Here is a 14,297-nt window from a genome sequence, read left to right as displayed (position 1 = left end):
TGTTTGAAGAGTATAATTTCCTCTTAAAAAAAAAAATGATTAACAAGAAATAAGAGGCATCGTTTAGAAAATTATTCCAAAGCATTAATAAAGTCGAATCGATCGTAATTTTTCACGATTTTTAAATTTTTAAAAATCGATTTCTCCTTTTTTCTTTTTTTTTTTTCTTCTTTTACGTTAATTCGTATTTTTACAACCATTCGGATTATCGATGAGTTTCTATTAAGTGGTGGAATCTTTATGAAATTAATAATCAAAGCGGCTAGTTATTAATTGCTACTATAATTAGTGTTTAATGGCGGAATTATAATGAGACCCATAATTCGATCCACGCCGGGCCTCATTAATTGAAAATGTAATTCGTAATTTAATATGAAATTAATTGCGAAAGTAATTACAACGTCTGAACATGGCCGACATATATACATATATATAAACGTAATAATTTGTATCAAATAGAAATCGTAATTTAATATATAATAAGAGTATATCTGCATTGAATCAAGAAGCAAAAAAAAAAAAAAAAAAAAAGAAAAAAAAGAAGAAGAGTAAGAAAATAATATCTTTTCTTTCTCTTCATGAATATTAATCTATAATTTAACCATTGTTTAAATTATGATGAAACGGGTTATTTTTTCTTTCTTTCTTTCTTTAAGAAAGGAAAGGACATTATATATTTTTACCCATAGTCCCTTCGGATTTGCCTCATTGTTTAGTCATTCGAAAAATTGAATGTTATGCATCGAAACTAGCGTGTCATGCTCAGTGCTTAGCCAAGTAGAAGAAAAAAAAGGATTCATCTTTCCATCCTACTCTTCGTATTTAATCCCTATTGAAAGGAATAAGAATAAGTTCTTTTTTTAGAGAAATAGTTCAATTCCTCGAAAGTCGATTATTTCTTCATTTATAAAAATTATCAGGTAGTCTCTAATATAATTTACACATTTAATTTTTCACAAAAATAATTATTATTAGTTAGATTTATCCAATATTTTTAACCAAGAAAAAATCGTAGGAGAAAATGTCATTACAATCACGTAGAATTTTTTTAAAATTATAAGATATTCAATTCTTGCGTTCAATATTAATATTATTAATATCGAACGAAAACTTTTTAATCAAGAGAGAGATTGAAATCGTAAATTTACATTTTAATAACGACACAACGATGGATTTCAATACTCGTCGTGAAAGTTAATAAGAAACAATAATGCTCCGATATATTAATGGGCCGATATTTAAGACATTCGCAATTTTCGTCCTCGTTTCGTTGATTAATTCGACCATAAAGAATGATTGCGACGCGGTTCGCTGCTACCGCAATCGTTCCACTGATTAATGGAGTAATGAAATCTCGTCTAACCTTTTAATGGAATCACGAGTCGCCACCAATAGGTAATCAAACGTAATAATACGGCTGAAACCGTAGGAACGTGTGCGCATTATGCATAACTGGACAAGGTTATGCTTACAAGAATTACAAAACGTTTCATTAAATTTGTTTCGCGCATCCGTGAGAGACGATCTCATCAAGTGATCGATTTCCTTAATAGGATTCCATTTTTTACGCACATGTGTAACTATGATAATGATGAAGGATTGAAATAAACATCTTCTTACCTTACGAAGAGAAGGTAAATTATTGGAAATAAGTTCAGAATTTTTTCTTTTTTTTCTTTTTTTTTTTTGTAATTGGAATTAGTTTGATATTAATGGAGATGGAAAAATTAATGGTTTTATATATATATATATATATATATATATATATGTATATTTATAACGAATCATAAGAAATAAGATTTCATTGAACAGAAATAGAAAGAGTTGAGGAAAAGGATGAAGATTGGTATTATAAAATATTGTATTATAAAATTATATCATGAAATATTGGTATTGATATTATGTAACATGAAATATATTTAGAATAGAATGTAGATGTAATATTATAATTATCAATAGTGTAATATTATTATACAATATTTTCAGTAATAGATCTATTTTCGTAATCCTTCTTTATATTCTATTATAAATCTAGAAGAGGTTAGAAAAAAAAGGAAAAAAAAAAAAAATTACAAATTAATACATGCTCGATTAGAAATTATATTTCATAAAACTTTTACAGCTAATAAAATTTATTTACCATAAATTTAACTGTAAACCGGTGATCTTGTACAGATAACAGATCAATTTATAACGATGGCGATAATTACCGAATGCTTCACTATCAGTGAATCGACTCATGACTAATGAGAAGTCGATGAACCATCAAACTTGTAACGAATGCAACTGTAAACATAAATTACCTTACAAAGATACGAATGAACTATAATTCATCGATATTTTTTCCTATTTTTTCCATGAGATGCAAGCCAGGCGAAGCAGTTTCACTCAAGTCGGTAATCATTGTGCAATTAGGTTCTCGTCAGTTATGTTTCACACAAATCATGGTTAAGATAGCGACAAAAGCATCTTCTCTTTAATAAACGTGAAATTTCCTATAAATTGTTGCGAATAATTTAACAACGATGGATCACTAACGTCTTAATAACGTCGAAAGAACGTCTTAATAACGTGTGATAAATATTTCTCTTACGAGTAACAGTTAAAATTATTCAAGGCAAGTTAATTTTCGCAATTTTTCTGGTGTTTAAAATCAGATAGTATACTTATAGTAATGTTCCCATCAGTTATAGCGGCTAAGGATAATTTAGAAAACTATGAAAATATTTCTAAATCATAAAATTTTATTCAAATCATTCCTATTCTTTTCGTATAAAATTTCATAGTTTTCCAAAGACTCGAAGGATTCCAAAAAAAATTCCAATATTCGATTCATCGTTTTTATCTCTTATTACAAGCAAGGTAATTTTTTTTTCTTTATAAAATCCAATTTTTAAAATTTCAACAATATTCGATACACCATTTCATCTTACAATACACAATCTCCACAATCTTTCCTTCGATTTTCCAATGATTTTCACCTTAGAAACGAAATCTATAATTATTCTTCTTCGTTCGACGAAACGATTATTATATCCCATCCGTGAAAAATAATCACCAATCCCCAAACAAACGTCATCCCGTAAGATTAAAAATTCACGCCATTCCACAGCCAAGATATTATCTCCGACCAATCTATCTTAATATTTAACCCTTCAAAGGGGTTAAACAGTTGTCCAACCTACTTTCCATCACTTTCGACGCTTTCACGTGCGATCGATTCACGTGGCCAACAGCACGGCCAACCTAACGAGCGTTGGATCCCCCTAAGACAAATGATAAGGGCGAGTTCGATCGAATTTATCAAAGAAATAATAAAGAGGAGTATCCTCGCTGACCATTCCGGACAGTGCACACGGAAAAGGTGTGAACTGTTTAAGCCGAGGTGTCGGCTCGTCAGCAGTCAGCAAGGTGTTGGGCCACGATCATTTATTATCCCGAGATTGAATTTCTCCTCGGCTCGACCAGCGCCTCGGTTTAATTAAAATATCGTTATGGGTAGGCGTGGATATTCGTGCCGCCGTGGAACGTTTCTGACCCATCTCTCTCTCTCTCTCTCTCTCTTTCTTTTCTCTCTCTTTCTCTCTCTCTCTCGTCTCTCTCGCCTCTCTTTTCGAGGTTCGTTCGCGGTTTAAACGAGCAACAAGATCGGGGAACGGAGAACAAGAGACGATGGAAAAGCACGGAAGGCTTCCGTTGGATATCGCCTCGACACGGAAATCGGGACACGGGACGGGTGGAATATCGATCTTGGCTCGCGGGATTAGGAGAGCAGGAATGAAGGCAGGTGTTCCTGAGGTGTTTCCTGAGGTGTGTTTTAAAATAATTGGTAGTACGTATTTTCATTTCGATTATTTAGAATTGAAATTATTCAGAATTGATTCTGAAGTAGATATTTTTGTAGGAACGAGTACGAGTTCGTTCGGCTTTTTTCTTTGGAGCAGAAGTTAGAGAATTTGTAAGAGAATTGTGGTGGATTAAAATTAATTGCAAAATGTTTTTCGAGGAAGAAAAGGTATACGAGATTTTTTTTATTTAGAATAATGGAGTTCACTTCGCGGAATGTGAAAAATTGTAATTTAAAATCAAATTCCTTGCCAAATATCGAAATATTTCGTTCGCCAAATTAAGATAAAAATTATGGAAACGATTCGAACCAAGTTATTCTCTTCTACTTCAATGAAATTTCAGTTTATTGGACTTCGTTTACCTGTATTTAACTCGATTATTTTCTACGCTCATATCATATGGAGCATTTTCTTAGGTTATATAATGTGTTTATATTGTAGGTGGTCGATTTCGTGGAACACCGCGTACGAATGGTGTCGTGATCGTTCCCAGAAGGATTCGTAATTAAACGAGGAGATCGCATTCCGATACAGGGGGCCGTTTCTCTTGGTGCACATACAATCAGCATAAGCGATCGTCTGCGTGCGAATTCGGACTGAGAATATCGGTGCGTCTGTCCGGAGAAAAAATATTGTTATAAGGCGAGAGCATCCACTCTCGTAAATATCGTACCGTTAAAACGCATCTGAGCCGAAGGAGCTATTTCCATCCCTTAAATTTAAGATTAGCCGCGTGTGCATCACGTTGAAAAAATATTTTGAACGAGGTGATATCGGATAGATAATATTCGAGAATTTGAGGTATGTATGGATTTGTATCCATTCGATGAACAATATTCATTTACGATTGATTTAATATTTTTCAAAACGTTTCTTTTTCTTTTTTAGGTTAATTAGGATTGGAAATTGGAAAATGTTCGAAAAACGATTTCGAGTAAATACGAAATTTAAGAAATATCAGACGACCAAACCACCATTTCTGAGTTATTCAATTCTTCGATAATTTGAAAAAAAATTGCTCAAAATTGCTTTGTGTAAAAAAGGAGGGCGTAACAAAGAAACTCATTTCACAGTCCATCGTATTTATTGCCTTCCATCATATTTAGACAGAACAGAAAACTTACACGCATCCTCGTCAATACTTCGTAACAAAATAATTACCAATAAAAGAAGCTATATTTTCCAATGCACACATTTCGAAAAGCCCAAGTCATCCCAGTTCCCCAATTCTTCGACCAAGCCTTCTTACTTAAATGAATACCCAACCACCGTATCACACACCAAAATCAATCCTTTCGCTAAAAATTAGGACCTCCACGAGTCCACACCCACCGAGGGGCCCCTTTCCCTAGAAGACCAAGGGGCCCATTAGGCCCTTAACCAACGAGAGACCAACCTTAAACGATCTTCGAAACCCAAACCATACCCTCCGTACCCTCCGTACGAAACTTACTCCTTAAACTCTCCTTCCTTCCATTCCTTTCAAAATCTAGGGCGATCTCTATGCCCAAAACCGATTCCCATTAGCGGGAAGGCAGGCCCCTCGATTAGGGGAGGGAATCGGCGCGTTTGTCGAGAGTATTTCGCGCCTACCGAACCCGGGAACTCCGGTCCCGGAGCGCGGCTTTAATTAAAAATTAATCGGCGCAAATTAATTTAAATGCAAAAAGTGGGGCCCGGGTCCCGGGGCCCCGAGGGGGTGGAGCAGCGTTCGGCCGGTAGGCGGGGCCACTGAGTTAGGCGATCGTTACGGTGCACGGCGGACGATAATCGAAAAGCTGCGGCCGATTCGAAACAAAAGAGCGCGGAGATCGCGCCGGGCCCCTCGTGGGCCCATCGCGATGGGCGCTTCGAGCGGTTGGAGGGAGCGGGGGGGGGGGAGAGGAGGGAGGACGGATCCCAGGCAGCGCGGAGGAGAGAGAGAGGCCAGAACCCTCCCCTCTGAGAACTGGTTCAGAGCTCCGGATCGTTAATACCTCGTTATCGATTGGGTCAGGGATCGAGGGGATATATCGATCACTTCTCGATCACGAGGCCCGATAATGCGGATCTCCTCGGTCCAAAACACCGTGTCGATTATCTGTCAACCGATCGTTTAAAGAAATTACGAAATTTTCGAGACGCTGGTAGCTGTTTGTCGGGGAGGGACGAGGCGGGGAACTGGTTATACAGCTATGATGGTGGTTGTATAACGGTGAGCAATATCCTTTCTTTCTATCGAAGTGATTTTTTTTTTTTTCTGGTATTCGTCGATGAATCGATTGGTGTTTTGTAGGTTAGAGGTATTCGCGCGAGGAACAATGAACTTTTTGGGATCGAGGAAATTTCGCAATTTCTATTCATGAGCATAAAATATAAAATATAAAATAGACGCGAGATTATTTTTACAAAGTATAGAATCTTGAGAATTCCTTTGACAATTACTTGAAAAAAAATCAATCGCAATATCCATTTTCATTCTACGTCCAATCGAATTCGAGGAACGTATTCGTTTTACGTATTCGTTCGAGGTGTAAATGATCGAGGCACAACTGTTACCGGTTTTACGCAATTTATCACGCGATTATTAAACATTGCGCGTATCCTGAATCGAGAGAGAGAGAGAGATGATACAATCCTAAACGGTTGGAATTAAGTTTGATCACGGCGTCGGCCGTGAGCAATCATCGAAGATCGGAAACAACTTCATCGCCCGTTCGGGGTAAACACGAGGGAGCTTGTGTTCCTTCTCCTACAGGCTTATATTGAATCTTAATCCGTTCACGAAACGATGCAAATCGGGCGTGGATGATGATGATCGACGTGGAGATGTTGCTCGCTCTGGATTAAATTCCAGGGGGATAACGAGTGCCTAATTACGAGGACGACTTCCGACAGGTTGTACTTTGGACCCGGTTCCCCTTTGGTCGACTCTTGTAATTTCCGCTCGATAATTTTACGACCTCCCGTTTATCACGGAGTCATCAAAGTTTAAAGCGACGACCGATAGATGAGAAAGATTTCACGGAGTTATAGAGAGATCATTCGGTGATGGGATAGAGCACGTCGCAAGTACAATCGAACATTGATTATTCCTTCTTATTAATATTTGAAATATTTTCTTGAACTTTTACAATAACGTTTCTTCTTCTCTTTTTGTAGAATTCTTGGATTTATCTTGGGATTATTTAGAAAGAAGGATGATTTTGTTTAAACAAATATATTATTAAAGGTAAAATTATTTCTGAATAATTTATTTATGAAACGATTATTTATGATCAATCGTTGTTTCAATTTTCAAGGTATCGATTAAAATATTTTTAACACTGTAATTGGATAAAAAGAAGTCGATTCCGATGATTCAGATTTTGATAATATAAATTCTAAATCATCATTTTAATTAATTTTCAGGTAATTGACAACACGTTTTTCATTTACTTCCATTCAAAAAGAAAGAAGATAACAAATTCGAATTCTCTGCTAACATTTTGAATATTAAATTTTACATTAAACATTGAATCATTACATTGATCTATCATTAATGATCTCGATGAAGAAATCGAGAAGAGGATGAAACTTAGAAAGGTATCGTATATCTGGAAAAGTATATTTTATGGTAAAAACAGTTCTGTGTTGTTATTAATTCGAGAATATGGCTTTTCGGGTGTCAAGAAGATGTGATTGATGATAGATGGACTCCGTTCGCACGAAAGAAATTATGGTTCGTAAATAAGTTTGAATGATCGGAATGTGGTTTTCTTGGAATTTAAAAACTCGAGTTGTTATTATTTGGAAAATTGTGAGACGAGGATCGTGGATGAAGCAAACCGATGAAGATTATATTAAATAAGTATGATAATATAGAGTAATGATAATGCGTATATATTTTATACATGTTCATTAATTATATATATTTAAGAAATGTTTGGAATAATTTTGATCGAGAGACAAGTTGATTATTATTTGTCGAGGAGAAATTCTATCGTTTTCGAAAGAGAGAAAGAGAGAGAGAAAGAGAGAGAGAGGCAAATTTATCTTTTAATAATCAGAGTTAACAACATTATCAAGCGGTTCCTATAATCAAAAGGGAAGTTCCTTTTCTTAATTCTTTAACTACCGAATACCAAAAACGAAATTACTGCGTGATCATGTATCAGAAAATCATGATACGATTCACTGGAATCGTACAAAAATAGCTCTCTATATAAATATTTTTAAAAAAACATTCCTGAACAAGAAGTTATTCAAATTATAATATTCCAAAGCGAATATTATATACAAATTATTTTCTTCTGTGCACTCTTCTTGAACAATATAAACAAACCTTTATCTCCAATTAAAATACAATAGAAATAAAATTTAATTTGGACCGTACGCATTCTGAAATTAATAATAATAATTCTACAACCAGAAAGAAATAATATTATCTCATTCGATCTAATCAAAAATTCTAGAAAACTCTCTTCTCGAAGATTCTCGAAGAAGAATAAAACCCTTTCCCCAGAATCAAAAATTCCACCTCGAATCGGAAGAGGAAACTCTCGAGAGGGAGATTCCACTCGAACACGGATTCGAATCAATCTGCGGGACTATTAAAAAACAGAGGCGGCGGAACGGGGGCATCAAGGTTCTCTCCTCTATCCCGAAGGATTCGCGGCCCAGAGAAGAGGAGGAAGAGGAGCTCGAGCGAGAGAGGGGAAGGAAAAAAAAAAAAGGACAGGAGGAGGCGTGGTCGCGGGATGATTTAACATCGACGGGGTCCGTGTCTCTATTCGGCCGGGGCCGCAAAGGAAGAAGACGATACCGCAGCAACAGCACAAGGGCTAAACAACGGTGCACGCTCGCGCGCGTTTTCGGGGCGGCAGCTTTACAACCGTTTAGTGTTTTACGGCCGTTTTATGAACGCCGTGCTCTCTTCGGCTCTTTCGTGAGAGAGAGAGAGAGAGAGAGAGAGAGAGAGAGAGAGAGCGGAGGAAGAGGAACAGGCGCTCGGTCTCTTTTAGAGACGGTACGAGTTACGTTTTACGGGATGATGGTGTATACGCGGGAATCGTGCATATCACACGAATGTTTTATCCTCCCGATATTTTCGTTCCTCGAACACGTGGAAAACTATTCGCGGGAATGGAGGAGAATCACGTTTGATGCGTTTTGCGGTCGGAAAGGAAGATCGAATAGATGGTTGGATGTTTTTTGGAGAAGAGTGAAATTATCCGATCGATGGATTCTTTCGAGTTGCAATTCCATTGAGTGATAAATTTTAAGGAATTTGGATCATAATTTTAATAATTGTTTTGGTAGTTAATATCTTTTCGTATATGCGTGTGTACGAAAAGAATTTTAATACAGTTCATTATCGCGTTATCAGGAAATTCGGATGGAACGATTACAAATATTCTTTTGTATTGGATTTATGCACGAAAGGTAGAATTTCACGATCAAACTTAATTGCATTAAAAAAAAAGAAGCAAACAATATTAATAATTTCAATTATCAATTAAAAAAAAAAAAGAAAGAAGAAGAAGAAGAAGTCCATTTATTGTATCACAAAGATCGAGCGATTCCCTGCGAAATCGCATCGAAAGCAAGCAAGGGGAACACTTGCTTAAATAACGTTCAAGCCCGCGCGTGCGAGTCTTCCAAGCTTGGGCCAAGGAATTTAGAGACTAGTCTGCGGGCCCGACAACCAATCATCCGGACAAGGGCGAGAGGAAGGGGTGGAGGGGGGGAGGGGGAGGGGGCGAAACAGGCCAAGGAACGTAATCTTACGTATCAATTAGCTTCACGGTCCGAGGGGCTTACCCCCCGCGGGCCTTTGACCGTGCGCCGCTTCGTCTTCGAGGTGTGAGAACCGAGACACGGAGCGTACAGTCGTTTTACAACGTCTTCATCGTCTTCTCTGTCCGGCTCTCCTTCCCAACCTCCTCCTCCTCCTCCCTCGGCCCCGTCCTTCTTCCTCCTTCCGCCCGGTGCGCGGCACGGAGGGAACAAGGGGGGAGGGAGGAGGGGAAGGAAGGGACGCATCTGGGCAGGTAAGGGGAGAGCCCCCGAAATCTCTCGAGTTGCGTCGAAACCCGATGGCCCCCGATACTCGACGAGTCATCCTCCACCACGGTGGGTGGAAGTTTTTGGTAGCTAATGGCCCGGTGTAATTTAGCCTTGGTTGATTGGAATTCAACTCGCCCCGTTTGTTCCTAGATGTACCGGTTGTTATTATTACCCTCCCTCCCGAGTTGTGAACCGTCGGTTGTTAACGAGGATCACTTGGTGTGCTTGCGGCCTGGCCTCGGCGGGATGGATTCGATGGGATTAGTTTCGGAGTGTGAGTCGTCGGTATCGATATTGTTTTTCGTGTCGAGGAATATTGGAAGGGAAGGGGATAGGAGAAACGTTCACGTAGGTTTTGTATTCTTTCCATTTTCTAAAATTCCTTTCGAAAAAGAAGGAGAGAGAGGAAAGTTGTTTTGGATCAATTTTTTTATGCGAAGTAGTTTGAAATAGTTTGATCTATCGATTACTTTATAGTCGTAGTTGTTAATTTGTATGCGTTTGATGTAAGATTCGATGTGTATTTTATGAGAAAGAAGAATCATTGAAATGGTGATTTTTTTTTTAATGGAATGGTGAGTTGTTAGTGTTGATATTTCGTTCTTATTTATTACATTGACTTTTTAATTTTTAGCTCGATTTTATTTTATGATAAAGAAGAGGAATAGGAATTATTCGAGGAAGAAATTTTTTAAAGAAAACGATGTTAATTGTTTTGAAGATGAAATATAATATGGCCAGAGATGGAATATTTTAAAAATTAGCAAAACCAACTTGAAATAATTAATTAATATTGAAGACTATTAATAGACTCGTGATAATTACACGAAAGAAATATTGAGCTCGAAGATTGAAAAATATAAAAGCAAGGAAGAGTTGGAGAAAAAAATGGTGGACAAGATTCGAACAAAGGTGGAGAGTCGATCGAGCAAGATATTCATCCGGTGGCTGGCCACGGTGTTTCCGGGAGTGTTAACAAGTCCCGATCGTTTTCTTCAGGTCGAAGAGGATGAGAGTTGGCCTTATGCGGCCGTCCTCACGCAGTGCCAGGTGTTGACCTTATAATGTATTACTTAACACCCACCAAAAGGACCCACGTGTAGCCACAGGGGGGCCTAATCCATCCGGCTGAATCGTATTCTTCTTCTCTTTCTCTCTGTGTTGTACTTTTTTTTTTCTAAAATAAAACCGACCAAAGAAGGAAGAAAAAGGGGACCGAGGCATGGAACTGAATTCCAAACGTTACCAAGCAACTTTATAAATTTCACGCCAAGTTTATGGAACTTTTTAATAGAATTTCCGAAGGAACACCATACCTATTACAGTTTAGATTGCAATATATACTATACTTTACCTATCTTTATTAAAATTATCTATCTTTATTAATATTTTTTAATTTTTCAAGACAGATTCTTTCTTTCGTTTAAATTTTCTTGTTATTGCTTTTCATTTCAGATACAGATTCAGATACAGATCAGTGCCAAGTTTAAAATGAAAGAAGAAAAAGATAGGAGATTATTTCAATTGGGATAATTAATTGAAACTAAAAGAAAGAAATAACAGAATTTCAATTTTCAAATAGAATCAAATTTAATTTATATTTACTCAACGAATGGAAGATTTAATTTATCTTTCTAAGCGAAAAGAAAATTGAATCGTCATACATTTCAAGACAAGATATTTTAACGCGGAAAATTTTGAAAGGGGAGTAGATCAAGTTAGCGCGCGACGCAAAAGAATCTGAATATCAAATCCACCGGTTGGAATTTGCATCGCGAGAATCGAACACCTGACGTAAACTACGCCCCTCAGATTAGTTCGCGTTTGCCGGGGCAAACTGGGCGACTCGTTTCATCGAAACCGGTAATTTTCGTGAGACTTGGCAGACTCGAGGGGCCCAAACGCGTGTGACTACGTATTATTCCAAGCCCGGAGCGGTGCGTGCCCTGTCCATTACTTTTTCGTTTCGCGCAACGTTCAATTTTCCAATGGAAATGGAACGAAGATTATCGAGTCCGTTTCAATAAAACATTCCACTTCGTTCGTCGCTGTCAATTTTGAACTGCGACTTTATTACATTGGAGGAAAGATTCTTGAGAGATCTTTTCTTCGATCGGCTCGGTTTAATCGCGTTAAATCGTTGGAAAAAAATTGCGATCGAATAAGAACTCTGATAGATTTTATCAATCATCTCTTTTTTCTTCTCTCATTTCTTTTTTCCGAATCGAAAGAATTCTTCTCTTCGAATCGAAATTAAAATGTTGCAAATTAATGAGTCAGTTTGTAATACAAGTCAATTGATTTAAATTTATATTTGCAAATGTTAAATGATCGTATTTATACAACGAAATGAATAATCGGTGTTAAGATATACATTTATTCAATATGTTTATTAATACTTTATGTATGCATATACGCAAGTTATATGTCTATACTTTATAGAACTAGAGTGTTGGCATCAGATTTATAACTATTCTATTTCTCTTTTACGTAAGAGGAGCCAGAATTATAATTCCACGCAGGAATTGGAGATTTCCAAAGATTAAACGATTTACACAACGATGTTTTAAAGCGTGCAAGTGGTTATTCAAAAAAAAAAAGAAAAAGCGATACTTTACAAAATTAACAAAAGTTTAACAAACAAACGTTCTTACTTTCATCCGTCGAGAAAGATCCATTTCAAAGGACCGAGGTGCACGCGCATCGAGAATCCGCCTCATTGCTGGGGCCCACGAGAGGGGCCCACTCGAGTTAACGAATTCAGATGGGGCACGTTCACACCTCCGGCTGATTAGGCCGAGCATAATTTTCCGTGTCCGACTCGCGGCTGGTCGGGCACAGGGCCGTAGGTCGTTCCAAGCGGACCCCGCGATCCCCCTCCCCGCTCCACCATTTTCTCCTCCGCGATCCTCCGCGTCCGACGTGGTGGGGGAACGTGTTTCGCCTGGCTCGCGGTGGGGGGAAAAAGGTGGAGCGGTGGGGACCGGGTGGAAGGGGAAGAATAGTGGCGTAGAAGGTGTCGGGCAATACTTTCCAGGTCGTCCGTCGCCGCTTGACGTCTTAATGCACGTCGAGAATAATCTCACCGCCAATTTATTACACTCTTTCTCATTTCTTCCCGGCTCCCCCCCTCCCTCCGCCCGACGTGCCAGCCCGCCACCCCTTCTCGGCCGGCCTCACGGCGCACCTACCGGGACCCTTCTCCTTTTGTACCCTCGAGTAGCGGAGCGGCTCGTCCCATCCTCTTTCAGCCGAACAAAAACCTAGCGCTCGATCCTCGTCCCCTCGTTTGCCCTTTTTCTCTTTCCTTCGCCACGGCCTTCCCTTTTGTGCCTTTTTCTTCTCTCTCTCTCTCTCCCTCTCTCTCTCTCTCTCCCTATCTCTGCCTCTCTTTCTCTTTCTCACGCTCGTTTCCACCAATGCCCGCGGCCAGCCTCGCACCTAATAGAATACGTAATTTGAATTTTTGAATTACGCCGCGCGGCCCACTCCGTAGGGGCGGCCAGACTCGAAAATAGCGAGTCGAACCGATGAACCCAGGCGACAGCAAACGATGTCCAGAGATAAATTTACGAAGTTTATTTCGTGGATTTCTCTTTTTTAATTTTCTTTTCTTTTCTTTCTTTTTTAATCTATGTTTCGAATTTCGCGTTTTGAATTTTGCTCTTTCCTCTTTCCTTTTCTTTTCCTTTTTTTTTTTTCTTTTCGAGGGAATTTTTAGGGTTCTTCTTTTAGGTATGGCGGTGGATGGATTCCGAGGAAATCTGGCCACCGGGAATAATCGATGCTGGGCCATGGAGTGCCGGGGAGATTAATCGAGTTTCAATTTTGGCGGAACGAGAGGTATCTTGTTTTTTCTTCCTACGGTTCCTTCTTCCAGTGGTTCCTTTGGATCGGCTTTTTGGGTTTGATCGGTGAAGAATTTGATTAATGTGATAAGGAGTCTCCTTTTATTTTTTTCCTTTTTTTTTTTTTTGGTGGTAAGTAGAGTTGGATACGTTTGTTTGAAGATTATTTATAAATGGATTTATTTTGGTGGAGATGGGGCTGGGTCGTTCCATGAAATGTGTGGAATCTTTTAAAATTGAATAGCATTTTGAATTTTAATTCTTTCGAGATTAATAGAAGCTTTTCAAGTGATTTTTATACGAATTATTGCAATATAATTATTACAATATTTATTCAATACAAGTATAAATATATTTTAAAAGTAGAAATTGAAAATAAAAATTATTATCAATTTTTTTTATAAATCAGAAATATTAAATTTGATATATTGTCTAATGTTATATTTAATTATAAATGTAATTGAAATCTTTATCGAGAATTCGATGATACTATTTGAAACGATTTAACAATTAGTTAACAAACTGCCCCTGTCTCTTATTATTTTAAATTATATTAGTCTAATCGTATTTTTAC

General features: G+C 37.8%; 1 long non-coding RNA gene across 1 annotated transcript; it reads left to right on the top strand.

The window, feature by feature from the left end:
• The first annotated feature begins 2,067 nt into the window (after window positions 1–2,067).
• Window positions 2,068–5,030, top strand: LOC100576122. The gene is made up of 4 exons (XR_408654.2): window positions 2,068–3,810; window positions 3,905–4,015; window positions 4,290–4,649; window positions 4,737–5,030. It is a non-coding gene; the product is annotated as an uncharacterized LOC100576122 (long non-coding RNA).
• The last annotated feature ends 9,267 nt before the right edge of the window (window positions 5,031–14,297 follow it).

Source organism: Apis mellifera, linkage group LG14 (assembly GCF_003254395.2).
Source record: "Apis mellifera strain DH4 linkage group LG14, Amel_HAv3.1, whole genome shotgun sequence".
Lineage (NCBI taxonomy): Eukaryota > Metazoa > Arthropoda > Insecta > Hymenoptera > Apidae > Apis > Apis mellifera.
The sequence above is the reverse complement of the archived record's forward strand: the minus strand, read 5'-3'. Positions and strand labels throughout refer to the sequence as shown.